General features: G+C 43.4%; 1 long non-coding RNA gene across 3 annotated transcripts in view; it reads right to left on the bottom strand.

The window, feature by feature from the left end:
• Positions 1-595: 595 nt before the first annotated feature.
• Positions 596-16,591, bottom strand: part of LOC140614332 (uncharacterized) — a 113,811-nt gene continuing 97,815 nt past the window's right edge. For 2 of the 3 annotated variants that reach the window (XR_012015234.1, XR_012015232.1), the window contains exon 4: positions 596-3,036. This is a non-coding gene — a long non-coding RNA (uncharacterized lncRNA). The remainder of the gene's footprint in view (positions 3,037-16,591) is intronic. The other variant, XR_012015233.1, reaches the window with a different exon arrangement.

Raw genomic sequence — 16,591 nt, 5'->3', positions numbered from 1 at the left:
CTCCTCTCCTCTCCTGCTGCCTGCTTAGGACTGGGGAGAGGCCCTCCCAACTCGCCTGAGCATCCCCAGCCCAGATGGAGGTGGCTGTGCTGAGAGCAAGCCCCTCCACCCCAGTCAGGTGGGCTGCTCTCTGCTCCTGTGTGCCCCTCCTATCTTGACCCCTGGCACTTCCATTGCAGACAAAACATACATTGGAGAAGCTTGATCAAGCAGCTCCTCTCAGGGAAGAACAGAAGTTGTTGTTTGAAGACCTTGACTGGCATTGAGACTTCAAAAGCCTTGCTGGGCAGTTCTGGTTCTCAGCACAGATCTATTTTTTTTTTTTTTTTTTTTTGTACAGGGAAGTCCTGTTCCCTCTCACAATTCCTGGCCTCTATCACACCAGGTTTGCATTCTCTTCTTTCCAGGACTTCGCCCAAGAAATGATCTCTTACAAAATGCAGCAACTTGAAGAAAAAAAAATCTTTTAATGAAATGTGATTTAACACAGGAGCAAGGGGAGGTTCTGTTGAACAGAATGAACTACCTCTACAACAGCACAAAACACTCCAGAAAAGATAATGGGAACAGGCTTCTGAGAATGAGTCACCACCCCTCCTGCACTCACAGCCCTGAGTTGGGGGAAATACTGGTGCACACACTCACACCTGTGCTCACCCACCTGCGATGGCTCGCTGCAATGTCATGTTCACAGTCTGTTAGGAGATTACTCAGCCATTATTTAGAGATCACTAGCAAAAGTGAAGGACAAATCACAAGTCTAAATCTTTCTGACAGTTTCTGGTGGCTGGGAGTAGTTGTCTCCTGGAAGGTGCGCTCCCCAGACTCTAGACCTAGGCACACCATTGACATGACTTTTACAGAATGTCATTATTGGAGGAGCTCAAGGACCCACCTCTGTTAGCTCCTAAACAAGCCCAAGATCAACTGGAGCTAGTGAATTCCTCTGGGACTCTGGCCATTTGCAGCACACTTCAAAAAATGCCTCTGAGTCCTGGGGGCAGGAGCAGCTTTCCTGCAAATGAATGGGCTCACATGCTTGGGGTAGGGAGTTATTCAGAGGAACAGGAAGGTGGGATGGACCAAGGCAGAGGGGAGAATTCAGGGGGTCCATGCACCTTCCTTGGTAACACTGTTTAAAAAAATTCTATGTGTAATAACTTACGGATGAAATGGAATAAGTAATACTTAGACAAATATCCCTGACACTTCAGATAAAGCACTTTTAAGATCCTAGGTATCTTAACATAAGTATTTAAAGATGATATTATGAGAAGAGGTCCATCTAGGACATAGAAAGACCAAGGACCCCTTCCCCATATGAATGTCAATGTGGTGGAAGGTGGACATCAGCACGGATATGAAGATGTGGCTCCTGCATTCAACAGCCTTAGAATATGTCCACATGCTTCCATTCACCCCATGCCTCAGTTTCCTTACTGCTAATATGGGAGCCTCAAAATCAGACAATGTGTGTCTTTGTCCATAGCCAGGCTGCAACCAACTCAGAATACCTCGTCATAAGGCACAAAGCCCTACTGACCGGCAGGTACCACACTGAGCTTCTCCATCCATTTTCTGGACACAACACAGGATGTCCAGCCTCCTTCATTCTACAAAAAATTCCAGAAACTGGTCACTCTTCTAGTCACTCAACATCAGACTCAGCCAAAGCAACCTTGGAACTCAGCTGAATGTCATGGGGGCGTGCTTTCTCTTCACCAAAGGAAGCCCACCTAATCACTGACCTGCTGTTTTAAGTCTGGGCTGAAAAAACTTGGGATGGGTGGTGGGCATGATTGCTGGGGAATTCTCTCCTGCACTTGTGTATTTTTTAAAGACATACCGATAAGGCACAGCTGACGTCACAGAACCTGTAAGTACCTCTTAGCTCTCGTTTCACGCAATGCTTCTACAGACATGCTTTCATGGGTCTTTTAAGCACAGATGGCAAGAGGATGAAGAGTTTCCTGTTTCAGGGTCCAGGAGTTCTGTTCCTTCCATCCTCCTTCCATTCTTCATTCTTAGAAAGAAAACAAAACCCAGGCTGGCTGGCGATACAGTGCTCTTTAGACAAAGCAGCAAGCACACCACCTAGCTGATGTTATTGCTTTGTCCTCTCACTCTCAGGCAACAGCTGCAGATCTGCGGGCTCAGGAGAAGTGGGCAGGGCTTTCAAAGGAAGCTGAAGAGAAAGGGCTATAAGGAGAAGACTCTCTGCAAAGCTTGTCTTCTCAGCCGAAGATAGACCTGACTTCCATCCCCCTTGTCCTCAAGAGGCACCAAAAAAGATCATGGTGTTGTTCCCATTTTGTAGATGGGGAAAACCAAGGCAGTGGGTCTCACAGTAAACTTTTCTGAGAGCAGCCAATTTAATCTTTATAAAAATTTGTGAGGGGCTAGATGTACTTTGTAAACATTTTTAACTTTCCTTTGGAGCAAATTTTGCTTCATAGTTAATGCTTTTTATTTCCTTTACTCCACAATGGCTTCAGACCAGTCTGCAAGGAAATGGTAATGAAGAGTGAGGTAGCTTATCCACAACACTGACTCACACTGAACTGGTGGGAAGCTCAGGGGAGCAGGTTGACTGCCAGAAGGGCACGGGGAGACATTTCCAAACACCACTTCTATTGCCTCCTCCAGTTTGAACGATTTGTTGATAGGACCATGGGCGGCTTCTGGAGGTGTCTGAGATTATGACCTTGCTTCTTCTGGGGAAGCTCTGTAGTCAGAAAATGAGACTTACCATCACTTACCCCTGAATGACCCTGAGGCACTGACTCATCTATCTCAAGCCTCATCTGCATCATGTAGAACAGGGGATTGCATTATCATAATTGAACTAGACAACATGTCCACGTGAGGCTTTGCCATTTATGAAATCCACCTTCCCGGGGCTGATGCTTCAGCACATTTAACTGTAAAACACTGCCCACCTTTTGTGGTTGCTTCTGAGGGTCTGACCACCTAGTACTCATCAAGTAGAGGGCAGTGTGGCTGGAGTTCAGAGAAGACTCCCACAGAGCCTGGTACCTGGGGTGGAAAGGTAAAGGGTAAAGGTCAGTGAGACAGACTGCCAATGATGAGCTGACAGTTTCTTTATCTGTAAAATAAGGACTATAACAACACTTTTCCTCCTAGGCTGTCAGAGGGAATAAAAGAGATAATCCACAGGCTCAGTAAATACTCACAGCCACCACCACCATCACCACCATCATCATCATTGTCACCGGCAGCTCGTTACAGAAATAACCCAAATGTCACATTGGGGAGGTCTTAAAAAGCTCTGTGTTGGGGATCCCTGAGGAGTGGTACACACTTTGGAACATTCCTTCTAAATAATGCTCAGAGTTCTTTATGCCAAAGCGTAACATGTTGGTAGAACCTATTATGTTCTTGGAAGTGTTTCCCTCCAATATCAAATATTAGGAAGAAAAATTAAAAAGGATCAAAGTAGAGGGACTCAGATGATTCACAGCCAACGTGGGCTACAGAGTGTTCAGGTGTTTATATAATGAAATCACAGAAAAATAATGGAAAAAGGAAACATACAATTAATGTCAGTAGGAGAGCTGGCTAGCAATATTGAGAAAACATTTTGATGCCCATTTGGTAACTACAACCTTGTCTCTGGAGACTAAGTTCTATCATTGGTTTCTGCCACACGGTGACCCCATCATCCCCACCAGCCTGCCCAGCCTACAGAGCCCGACCACCACAGAGCTCGTCAAGGCAGTTGGTGCCACCTCACTACATTTCTCAGAGCCTTAGCAGAGCATCCTCTGAGCCCTCTCTGGGGACGGTGAGGAAGTAGGTGTGCAGACTGCAGGTGATAAACCTACTCCAACCTCCCAGCCATCCTAGGCTTTTGCGTCCTTCCTTCTGCATTATCCCAGGAAAGTTCTAGAACCTTGCTACTGAATGTAGAACCACTGAGTTTAACTTATAGCCAATCAGCAAAGCAATCTTTTAGAGCCACTTCCAACTGCTTGAGCTAACACATGAATTCAGAATCTCTCTATTCCATCTTCCTTAGTCAAACACCCTTAGAATCCATTCCTGAACATTTCTCAGGCTTTCACCAGTATAATTTAGCAAAACCTTGCAATCCTTTTGGAGGAATGTCCCTCCTGGGCTCACCCTGTTACACTGCCCTGGGGACCAGACGTTACTCTGGCCACCCCATGGGGGTCAGGCCTTGGTGGAGGCAGGGCTCCTGGGCCCCAACTCTTTCTGCTCCTAGTTACCATCAGTGTTTCCACTTGTGGAGACAGTTCCTTAGGAAGCAAAATTTGCTGACTGAGGTGCTCAGTTCTATTTTGGTGTTTTGCCAGAGATCATTTTTGTTTTTTTTTAAGATTTTATTTATTTATTCATGAGAGACACAGAAAGAGAGAGGCAGAGATACAGGTTAGAGGGAGAAGCAGGCTCCATGCAGAGAGCCTGACATGGGACTCGATCCTGGGTCTCCAGGATCACGCCCTGGCTGAAGGCGGTGCTAAACCACTGAGCCACCTGGGCTGCCCTTGCCAGAGATTTTGATTTTGAAATTAAAGAGTCCTTCTGATCATGAAAGGGTTCCAGAGGCATGAGCCTGAGGCAATGCCCTGGAGTTCTCTGACCTGATGGCATTGCTGTTCAGAATTGCCTCTCAAACAGTCTTTGCAGGCTGGGCCCCAGTATTTACCTCCCAGCATGAGACATTCCTCTCTCTCTATTCCCTCCAAATGTCAAAAGATCTTGAATGGTTATCAAAGACAGACGGATTTTAGGTTTGCCGAGAAGGGACAGTGATGTGTGGGACAAGGTGGCAGCTTCTGGAATTCCCAAGTGTGCTGTGTGGTCCAGGTGCCCTCCACACCTCTCCAAGGCTCCCAGAGAGGGAGATATAACATTGCCCCCACGTTATGTGTGATGAAATGGAGACATGGCCTCACCCCTGTGCTCCCCCCACCTCTATATGTGCCCCCAGTGACAAGAGAGTATTGTTTTCACTCCCCAAATGAGGAGAAAACAATGCATGCTCTGGAGCTCAGAGGGGAGGGAGGGAAGGAGGAAGGGACTCCCGGTCAGTCATGGGGGAGAACCTGGGTCCTGGCCACAGTCCTCCAGCCCCCTGGTGTTGTCAGGAGGTGTGGTCTTTCCTCTTCTCGAAGGTTGGCAGTATACCTACTCTCCGCTGTTTCCCAAATTCTCTGGATGCAGAAGGGAGACCAACTCAAGCCATTCCATTTATTCGTGCTTTAGACACACCTCCTTAAACTGGAGTTTTGGAAAGCCTGGAATTGGCAGTAAAATGGGCCTTTTGGATTATCTAAGAATGTAAACACTGATGCTGCACTTGGGAAGGCACAGATTTCCTACAGGCAAAACAATCCTCCGTCTAACAGTCAGCTTGCGGACACCGTGCTTGACATCGACCCAAAGGAAACAAGGTTAAAACTTTTAAAACAATTCAGCACCAATACATAAACAAATGAGAGCTACTTCTTTTCTCAACTTTTTTTTTTTTTTTTTTTTTTTTTAAGCAAGTAAGCTGAATTCTGAGTTATAGTGGAAAATTTTTTTAAAAATGAGGCTTTGGTGGGAGAGCTGGGACCTGGGGTCAGACAGACCCAGAGGCCCGACCCCTCTCTCTGGGGTCGGGGGAAGCCATGTGGGCTCAGCCTCCTCAGAGTAAAACGGGATGGTGGACCCTTGGAGGATTGCAGTGGGGACTGATCCAGTTGAGCACGGGGTGTAAATGCTATCAGCTCCCGGTGAGAACAGTGGAGCCGAACACATGTTTTTACTCTCCTGGCCCTTGGGATGCATTCAGGTCTCAGGAAGAGAGTGTTTCCATATGTCCCAAGCATTCCTTCGAGAGTTCCTTTCCAATTCTAAAAAGACTGGGTTGGACACTACCAGATTTGGTCACCAGTGATTCAAAGAATGAACACAGAACATGTAAGCACCAAAGTCAAGTTAATCAGCTGGCCTTTGCTAGCCTTTTCTCTTGAAGGGAAAACCAATTTAACCTACTAGACTTGGAACACAGAGACTTCCTTCAAAAAGAATGCAGGACTGACCGAAGTGCTAACAGTTACCTACACAACCGTAAAATTAGTCAGCAACCTCCAGCTAAAGCTCGTATTCTGAACAATAAGGGGGTAAGTGAAAACCAAATCCTCCCAATCCAGCTGAAGAACAGGATGAGAGAAATAAGCCCGCTGCATATGCCAGTCAGGAGGAAGGTGAGGTTTTATTTAAATCCTTGGGTGACAGGATTTTGCTGGCACTTGTTTTCCTCTTGCTCTTCAAGTTCACCCCACACTGGGGGATTCAGGATGCAAAGTTGCAAGGGCAGTGACATGTGGGGAAAGGAGGTAAATATGACTCAGCCTGTGGGTTTTGCAGTGTCTGGTTTCTGTCAAGATGTAACCAAGGAGGAAGGGGACAGACTCAGGTGCAACTGTTAAGATTTGTGGGGAAGATAGGAGCTGCCCCCTTTCTTCCCACAGAAATAGAATCCGCCTGACAAAACATCCTAAATGCACAGAACTCCTCTGAGCAGACTCAGCTCTTGGAAATCATCTTTGATGCTTTGAGCCTCATTAACAACAAAGGGTCACCTTATCTTGGCCTGATTTTGTTTTTGGTTCACTTTCAATTTGGGTTGTCGTGAACCAAAGTAGTCAGAAAGGGATTATGGAACGATCTTCCCTGTCCCTTCTCTCCACACCCAGATAGCCCCTACCCCATCCCCCAATTCTTAGTGCTTGCTGCTGTGACTAAATCTATAAGCGTACAAGTGCCATTAACTGACATTCATCAAAACACTCTTCATTGTTCACAGACACAAGCGACCAAGAGGTGGAAATTACTTGGCATTTCATTTTAATCTGTATTGAAGATTTGCCTGACAAAACATATTAAGTGTAAGCATTGCTGGCTGGGGAATGAAGCTATGTTTATGGCATACCCATATTTTTCTTTCCTAAAGGAAGGGAAATGACACTTCCCCTGTCCTTCCCAACCTTGTGCAGCTTGCCAGCCCCCACCACAGCCCCACCATCTGTGAAACCTTAACGTTTAATTTTCCTTTGTGAGTGAAGCTTTTGTTAGCAGTGTCTATAAAATTATAATAAACACTCTGCGCTGCTGTCTGAGATTAATAACAAAAAAACCCGCCACCACCACCAAAACCCAGGCAACCCTGCCTTTAATACGGCACTGTCGCATTGTTGGCAGCATCTCCCTTGGGGAGGTCCATCTAACTGCAGACCATGTGAGCTGTGTGCTGCTCTGGAGGGAGGCTGTCACCAAATGCTTCTGACAAAGAAAGGATGCTGTGCTAATGGATGCGCATAATTACCAAGGGACAATGATTCTCCCTGCCAGGTTCTGTGGTCCCAGTGCCACAACAGTGCATGCACAGTGCCTGCCGTGGCCAGACCACGGTCCATTTGCTTTGGAGCCTCAGGTTAACACTTTAATCTTTCAGGAGACTTACACATTGCATCAAAAAAATAAAAATAAAGCTCTCGGAGATGGAAGATTGTTTATTTCTTCTTCTTCTTCTTCTTCTTCTTCTTCTTCTTCTTCTTTTTTTTTTTTTTTTTTTTTGGTTTTTGGTCTCTCTCTGGATTAGCTAGGAGGCTGCTTTGGGGTGAGGCACAACGTGAGTGGTCCATATTCTCTGTGCTGCGGCTGGCCCAGGTGAGGCACTGGGGTCCAGGAGGAGAAACAAATAGGCGCAGACCTAGGAGATGGAGGTTTGGAGGCAGATCCAGGTCAGCAGGGAACCAGAGGGACACTTGGCTTTGCTGAGAAACCTGATGCTGCAAAGTGGGCTGAGTGTAGGCAGGGCAGAGAAGCCCTATCTGTGTATTCTGTTGTGTGCTCCTGTGACTCAGCTTGCACCCTGGGCAATTTCAGAGTTCTGCTTCTTGATGAACTTTGTTTCCACGCCTGACCATCTGGCTTGGCTTTGCTGACCCTGGTGAGGGTTAGGTGGACCACAGGCTTTCTAGGGAGGCCTCTGTTGTCTCCCACCTTGGCTGGTGTTCATTTCAGCCCTTCTATTGGCCTCTGGCATTTCCAGGACTTTGGAATCAGGAGTTGAGAGCAGAGGAAAGGAAAGGAGAGCACTTCACATCCCCCCTTGTATCTTCAGCTGCTGTTTCCCTGAGGGGAAATAAACTTAAAACTGAAAATCCAGGGGCTTCTAGCCACAGCTCTTATGAGAGGGCAAGGCCACAGAAATCCTGAGGTTCATGCTGGGGGGAATGGGGACGCCTCCACCTTTGGTGAAAGCATGTGGGTTGGTGGCCCGGCTGGCTCTGATTGTTTGGTCTCATCACGAGCATTAGACAGGCCTTGCTTTCTCACCTCCCCGCTGCGCCCCCCCCCCCCCCAAACAAATTACCAAATGAGTGGCTGAGGTCAAGCTTGATGGAAGCACAGATACCCAAGACATGCTTGTTGAATGAAAGGGTGAATGAATGAATGGGAAGTGACATCTTTGTTCCACAGAGCTGCTCACTCTCTGCTTGCTCTCTGAAATACCCCTGGCTTTGCACAGAACGTATGTGAGGAATGGTTCATGTGTTTTTCCTTAATACACACCCCAGCACCGCTCACAGCTACATTTGTGACATGACCATCTCAGGCTGACACCAGAGGAGAAGAACCCATCAAGCTGGCCTGGAGGCTTATTACCAATCAAGCCTTGAACAGATGCAGCTCTTCCTGCTCCTCATTGCCGATACAGGCTACCCTACTTTAAAAATTCACACCTTAGTAGCCCAAAGGCATGACCTTTTTCACAAGATCTGAAAAAAATATCACCTACCTGGTTTCCAGTTGTAATTTCAGTCTGTAACCTTTTGATTTGCAAGATAAATACTATAAGAGAGACTTGCAATATGGCCCAATTTTCGGGGCAGCTGTGAACTGAATGGTAATTACTTGCTAAGAGTTGCAGAACATCATTTGAATGAACTCCGAGGTACAGTCACATCATGGCTAGAAAGCATAAGCAAGACAAATACCTATTCTAAATTTGTTGTATGTAGTTCTGATTCTTTTCCATATAAAAATTAGGTTAAACAAATAATAATGCCCTATTAGCTTCCCCTTGAACAAACTAAAATAAATTTTTTTTTCAGGAAATAATTGGTCAGATTATCAAATGAACTCTTTCTCAGTTCCTTGACCTAGTTCTGTGTAAGATGTACACAACTCTGTTTTGTTTCCTAGAAACTCCAAATGACTTAGCATCTCCTATAGATCATCAGCCAGGAGCTCTTGGGGCCCTGCTGGCATCTCCCCACATACTCATCTTGGATCTAGCCCAAGGGAAAAGATGGAGTAGGAAGGCAGTCTGGGCAGACAAGCACTAGGGTACAACCCACAGTCAGAGAGGACATTCCACAGGAGGAGCTGGGTGAGTGCCCTAACCATTTCCCACTCTTTCACATTAGCCTGTTTGATGAGCATTACAGCACTTGTCACCAGCTGTAATGATGTTCTCCTGGCTTTATTTACTAAGATGATGTGATGCATGGCTCTTCACTGGACACAAGCTCTGTGAGTAGGGACTCAGGTCTGAGCTGTTCACCTCTATGTGTCTAGCTCCAAGAACAGTGCCTGACAGATAATAGATACTCAAGACTTGATGTTGAATAAATGAGTGAATGGGAAGCAACAATCTACAGAGCTGCCCAATCTCCCCTTCACCTCTGTAGTATTCCTGGCTTTGCACAGAGTAGGTGTGAGGAAGCAGTTTAGGAGATTCTCATTAAAGCTGAAAAAGAACAGGTGAGAACCTAAGCTCAGAAGTGGGGCTAAGAGTTATAAAATCAGAAGGATGCACCAAGGTTCATGGTTAGAAACCCCAAGAACCTGGCATTACAGCCTAGAGACAACTGCCATGATGGTGTCGCAGGTCTTTATTTTTTAAGACCGGAAATAACTATAGAAAGACAGGAAGGAGAGGAAAAGAAGAAAGGAGAGGCAGAAAGGAGGGAAGTCAGGCACTAAGCAAAGAGCTCACAGAAAGAGGCTGAGAACAACTGTATGATCCTGTTCAGAATTTATAATGTGTCTGTGGGCCTGGGTGAAAATGGCCCATGGCAGCAGACATGGGGCAGCTGTGGAAGACAGACACAAACCTCTTTGGTTCCAAGGACGAGAAGCAGTGCTTTGACTGTCTCTTCTTCCAGATCCATCCGTGTGTAGACATAAACTCTGACACACATGTGCCACAGTTCCCACAAAGGCCTTTTTTCCTGACCTAACCTACCAGCAACAACCTGAGTGCGCAAGTGTCGACCTGAAGGCGGGCAGCCAACATGCTGAATTCAACGGGGCCTGAAGGGGGACGTTTCTTTTAACCTTGTTTACAAATTTCTTCACACTACCAGGGATGTTCACTCCTAATTCTCAGACCTTTAATTTTTCAGCCACCCTTTCTGTTTAAAATGTAACTTGCTAACTACCAGCAACGGAAGAACATTTGGGATAGCCTCAATGTTTTTCACGAATGTATGTGGCCTTTTGTTTTTATATCTCTGAAACACTTATAAAGGGGAGGGAAAATATAGGTTTCAGCTGAAATGGCTACTTCCTATTTTGGAATGAGACCCTGGATACTGTTAGCAAATGCCTACTGTGTGTTGAGCAGTGACACGAGATAGCGGAGGCCAGAGCCCTTGGCATGTGCTGTCTGGGCAGCCAAGGCTGTGAGGTCTGCTAGCCATCAGCTACTGGACAATCGCCTTAAGGACTTAGATTACTAAAAGAAGATTGCAATTATTGATTGAAAAATGTGTCTTCATTTTAATCAGGACAAAACCTCAAATGGGGAATCTTCTCTGTTCTCTTAAAACTGCCAATGCCAGGGAAGACAACCAGACTGAGGAACTCTTTCAGAATACAGAAGATCAAAGAGATGTAACAGCCAGACACAACAAGGACTACTGGACTGGATCCTGGATGGAGGGGAGAGACACTACTTCAAGGGTATCGTATCACTGAGGCAGATGGCACAATTTGAGTATGGACTATGACCCTGTATCAATACAATAGTTGTATTGACACAATGTTAAATCTCCTGAATTGGAGAACTGTATTTGGTTATGTTTTCAGGCAGAGGGAGAAGCGGGCTCCACGCAGGGAGCCTGACGTGGTACTCGATCCGGGTCTCCAGGATCATGCCCCGGGCCGCAGGCGGCACCAAACCACTGTGCCACTGGGGCTGCCCACAAATTAAAATATTTAAAGATAAACTAACTCTCAAATGGTTTGGGAGAACGTATGCAAGCATATATGTATATATGGGAGAGAAGAAGGGGGAGAGAAGTGGTAAAGCAATCAGTCTGGGTTCAGAGTACAGAGGACTTCATTGAACCATTCTTACAACTCTGCTTTAAATTTTAAATTATTTTGGAAGGAAGACATTTTTATTTATTTATTTTCACTTGTGATGTGTTTTCGTTTTTGTTTTTTTGAAGAGGCAGTAAAAAGTCGTATTTAAAGGAACTGACATCTTATTCAGTGTCAATTTATCTGTCATCGTATGTCTTTAAGTTCCACCATTATATGATCCCAATAATTACTTCATGTACAACATAAGCTTAAATTGTTTCTTAATTTGCTGTGTCTTGCTCAAAAGCTGCTTTGGGAGGAAAAATGAAATTTTTGTTTTTTATGGAAATGGGTAAAACAGATGGTTTATACTTTTCTTCTAATAGTATAATGTGGCTTAAATCACATCATGCCCTTTGGCTTTTCATCTAAGTCAGAACAAATAAATTCCTAGTAGTTGATCAGACCTTCTTTCTGTCCCGGCCCCTCCTTAGCCAGTGTGGCTAGAGGTCCTTGGGAAGCCTCATCTCTCATACATGTTTAGTCATTAAAGGGTACTCATTTTTAGCAAGCAAGGCCAACAAAAATGTGGCTTATTTGACACTAAAATATTCTTCCTTCCATTCAAATGGCAGATGATCAAAAGGATACAAGCAAGAATATTTTGCTTGGCACGTGGCCTAAAAGTTCTAAATTTATCTATTCTATTTTTGCTTCATATTCAGATTGGATTAGTTACTAGGCAACTGAAGTATTTAATTTCATTTGCTAATAGTTACATTTTAATAGAGGCAGCTAGTGTACATGACCAATGCTGCCAATACAAACACAGCCCAACACCCAATCTCTGCTGAGCAGTAGGGTTTACTACTACTTCATTCTTGTTGCAGACAAACACTGTTCATACTCTTATATTTTGTTTATTTGACTTTCACATACAGGGAAAGGGGATGTCTCTTTTGGAATTATTTATATTAAAGTATTTTGGTTATTTGTTTTCCTCACTTCAAAAGCTACCGGTTTGTGGCATGCTAAACTGTCTTTAAACTTGTGGTTCACAATGGCAGACCAAGCACTTAGGTCTTCCCACCACCAAGAAGGAAAATAAATCCTTAATAGCACTCAAAGGGCACCATCAGTGCCCCAGATATATTGATAGGTGGGGCAGGTCAATAGAAAAAATGAAAATAGTGAAAGCTGCTACCCAAAACAAATGTAGCAGTAGGCTTGGCAGAGGTAAGAGAATCTTCCCAGGGGTGCCCAGGTCGTCCAGTCAGTTAAGTGTCTGCCTTTGGCTCAGGGTCCTGGGATAGAGCCTCATGTCTAGCTTCCTGCTCAGTGGGGAGCCTGCTTCTTCCTCTGCACCTCTCCCTGCTTTTGCTCACTCGCTCTGTCAAATAAATAAATGACATCTTAAAAAAACAGAAAGACAAGAGAGTCTTCCCAATGACAAGCTGGAAAAAATCTGAGTTTGGAGAGAGGGCAGACTGTTGGGAGCACTTATGAGGGAAATTATTTACAAGATAGTCTCCACATACTCAGACCAATCTTACCCCTGTATGTAGAAGGCTGGATATGGTTTGCTATGGGAATGCCTCCGAAAGACTGCTGGAAGTTGGTCTAAGATGGGGTGAGGAGCTGTTTTCTTGGCTACTGAGTCTGGAACATTAGCCAGAGGACAGCACAGGTATCTCAACAGCCAAGAGCTGTGGGAAAGGAGGGGAAAAGAGAAACACAACTCTGCCCAGATGTGGGCTATGGGAAGCTGTTCCATCTCAGGGCAAAACTTCTCGGTGTGGCCCCCATGTGGGTCCCCAGCTGGCCTGGCTGCCTTCTTCCCCAGGCACCCCGAAGGTAAATATATTGTCACACCATTAATGGACATGTGCTTCTTAGCCATCTTTTCCTTCAGAGGAGAGATCTACAGTAGAAACCAAGCATATGATTGCTGAGGAAACACCAATCCACATATTTCTGCATTTAAAATGTGAGCAGACAAGTAAGAATTATGAGACCTTTGAGGAAACAGAGAAAGATGAAAATAACCTGAACTGGACTCCAATGCAGAGAATGGAATGTACAGAGAAACACACACACACACACACACACACACACATGCACGCGCTCTGGCTACCAGAGACATTGCAATGATGACACAAGAATAGGGTACTGTGAAAACAGGGCTATCAGAGAGCAAGAGAGAGTCCTTGGAAGTTAAACAGAGGTAAAAATGTGCTACAGATTTTGTCCTGTGAGGAGAGGAGGTTACAAATTCAGATTAAAATTATATTTCCCTGTCAATGATGAGAATTAAATGCTCTGCTTTAAACACCCAACAAGAATAGGATTTAGAACTTTCAAAGCACAAAAGGGAAAAAAGAAAATGTTATAACAATAAAGAAAATGGGGCAGCCCGGGGGGGGGGGGGGGGGCTCAGCGGTTTAGCGCCGCCTTCAGCCCAGGGCATGATCCTGGAGACCTGGGATTGAGTCCCACGTCGGGCTCCAGGCATGGAGCCTGCTTCTCCCTCTGCCTGTGTCTCTGCCTCTCTCTCTCTCTCTCTCATGTCTCTCATGAATAAATAAATAAAATCTTAAAAGAAAAAAACAATAAAGAAAAAGGAGATAGGGAGAGAAATGACGAGAAGCATGTGAAGTACACAATGAAAATAAATGACAGGAATGAGCCTAAATGTATAGATAATTATAATAAATATGAGCAGTTTAATTCTTTTAAAAGATAAACTTTCAGATGGGAAATATATAGAACTGAGCTGTATGTTAGTTAAAAAATATCTTGAAAGGCACAAAAGAGAATGGAGATAAACGTAGTAAATGTTACCAGAAAGAAAGCAAGAAGAAATGCAAACCAAAACCACAATGAGCTATCACTTCACACTTGTCAGAATGGCTACTATCAAAAAGACAAGAAAAGACAAGTGTTGGCGAAGATGTAGAGAAAAGGGAACCTTTATGGTGGGGATGTAAACTGGTGCAGCCACTCTGGAAAACAAGATGGAGGTTCTTCAAAAAGTTAAAAATAGAACTACCATATGATCCAGTAATTCTTTTTTTTTTTTTTTTTGATCCAGTAATTCTACTACGTAGTATTTACCCAAAGAAAATGAAAACGCTAATTCGAACAGATATATGCACCTCTATGTTTACTGCAGCATTATTTACAATAGCCAAGATATGGAAGCACCTAGGTGTCCACTGATAGGTAATGGATAAAGATGTGGTGTGTGTGTGTGTGTGTTTGCGTGCATGTGTGTATTTATAATGGAACGTTATTAAGCCAGAAAAAAGGGGATCTTTCCATTTGTGACAACACGGGTGGACCCACAAAGTACTATGCTAACTGAAATAAGTCAAACAGAGAAAAGCAAATACCATATGGCTTCACTCATATGTGGAATCCAAAAAGACAAAACAAATAAACAACCAAATAACAAAGTGCACACTGGTGACTGCCAGAGGCGAGGATGATGTGGGAGCAGGTGACACAGGTGAAGGAATTAAGAAGTACAAGCTTCCTGTTATAAGTCACAGGGATGAAAAGTATGACATAGGGAATATAGTCAATATATAATGCAATTATGTTGTGTGGTGATAGATCGTGACTACACTACTCATGGTGAGCACTGAGTAATGTATAGAATTACTGAATCAGTATGTTGTACATCTCCAACTAATACAACATTGTGTGTCAATTATTCTTTAATAATAAAAAAGCAAAAAATTCTGTATTAATATCAGACAAAAATAGAATACAAGGCCAAAAGCAAGGAATATTTTATATGCATTAAGGATACAAACCAGAGGATTATAATAGTCATAAACCTTTTTTACTGAACAACACAGCACGGATCTATGTAGTAAGTGTTAGAAATGCAAGCTAGAAACTATTAAATTCATGGTCATAGTGGGAAACTTTCACACCTCTTTCTCAAAAATTAACAGGTTGAGTAGACAAAAATATAGGTAAGGGTATAGACGATTTGAATACACAATCATCAAACTAATGAATTTCATATTAAACTCCATTCTCAACCAACAGAATACATGTTTAAATTTCCAGGGAACACTTAAAAAATCTGACCAAGTATCTGACCACAAATAAAATCTCAATAAAACCTTTAAAAGATAAATACTACAGGTCTCTTGGAACTCTGACCAAAGAGTAATTTATAAAAGAAAATCAAAGCTGAAATTAGCCTATAGCAATGAATCATAATGAGAGCACTCAGCTCAAAATCTACAAGGTGCATCAAAGAGGGACTCCAAGTTTAAAATGCATTTGGAAATCAAAGATTGAAAATGCATCAAATAATCATCTCAGTAATTTTTTTTTTAAAAGAGCTAAACAAAGAATACAGAGAATCAATAAAGACAAAAACAAGAACTGATGAAATAGAAAACAAGCAAGTCAGGTTTATTATTAAAACCAAAAGATGGGGATCCCTGGGTGGCGCAGCGGTTTGGCGCCTGCCTTTGGCCCAGGGTGGGATCCTGGAGACCCGGGATCGAATCCCACATCAGGCTCCCGGTGCATGGAGCCTGCTTCTCCCTCTGCCTATGTCTCTGCCTGCCTCTCTCTCTCTTTCTCTCTGTATGACTATCATAAATAAATAAAAATTAAAAAAAAAACCGAAAGATGTTTAAAGACCAAAGAAGAGAGATAAGTCTGATAAAAAAAGGTAAGCAGAACAAAATTAGGAATAATAGGGGATATAACTATAGACATAGATTTTATTTCAAAATTATTAGAGTATACATGAATTCCAATAAATTTGAAAACATTTTGAAACAAAATTGAAAGTAGAAATAATTTTCTAGGAACATATAAACTATTAGAATGACTCAACAAAAGGCAAAAAATCTGAAAAGACTAACTACTGGAAAAGAAAAATGGAAAATGTAGTCAAAGCCTCCACCTCTAACTCCTAGCAACCAGGTCCCAGGCCCAGATGTTTTTGCTACTTTTTTTTTTTAACTTTTAACAACCTTTAAAACTTAAAGTACATACTAATTCCTGTGCTAGATTTCTATAGAACATAGAAAATATGTAATGATTCTCAATTTATCCTATAAAGTTAGTATAACCTAAATACTGAAAGATGGGTAAGATGATGCTAAAATAGCAAAGTGCAGATCAGAGTTCAATAACTAAAAATGCCTATTAAAGCCAAGATATTTAATAGTACGAAATTTAATATTTACTAGGAAATCTGATAGAG

The sequence above is a fragment of the Canis lupus genome, chromosome 22 (genome assembly GCF_048164855.1).
Source record: "Canis lupus baileyi chromosome 22, mCanLup2.hap1, whole genome shotgun sequence".
NCBI lineage: Eukaryota > Metazoa > Chordata > Mammalia > Carnivora > Canidae > Canis > Canis lupus.
The sequence above is the reverse complement of the archived record's forward strand: the minus strand, read 5'-3'. Positions and strand labels throughout refer to the sequence as shown.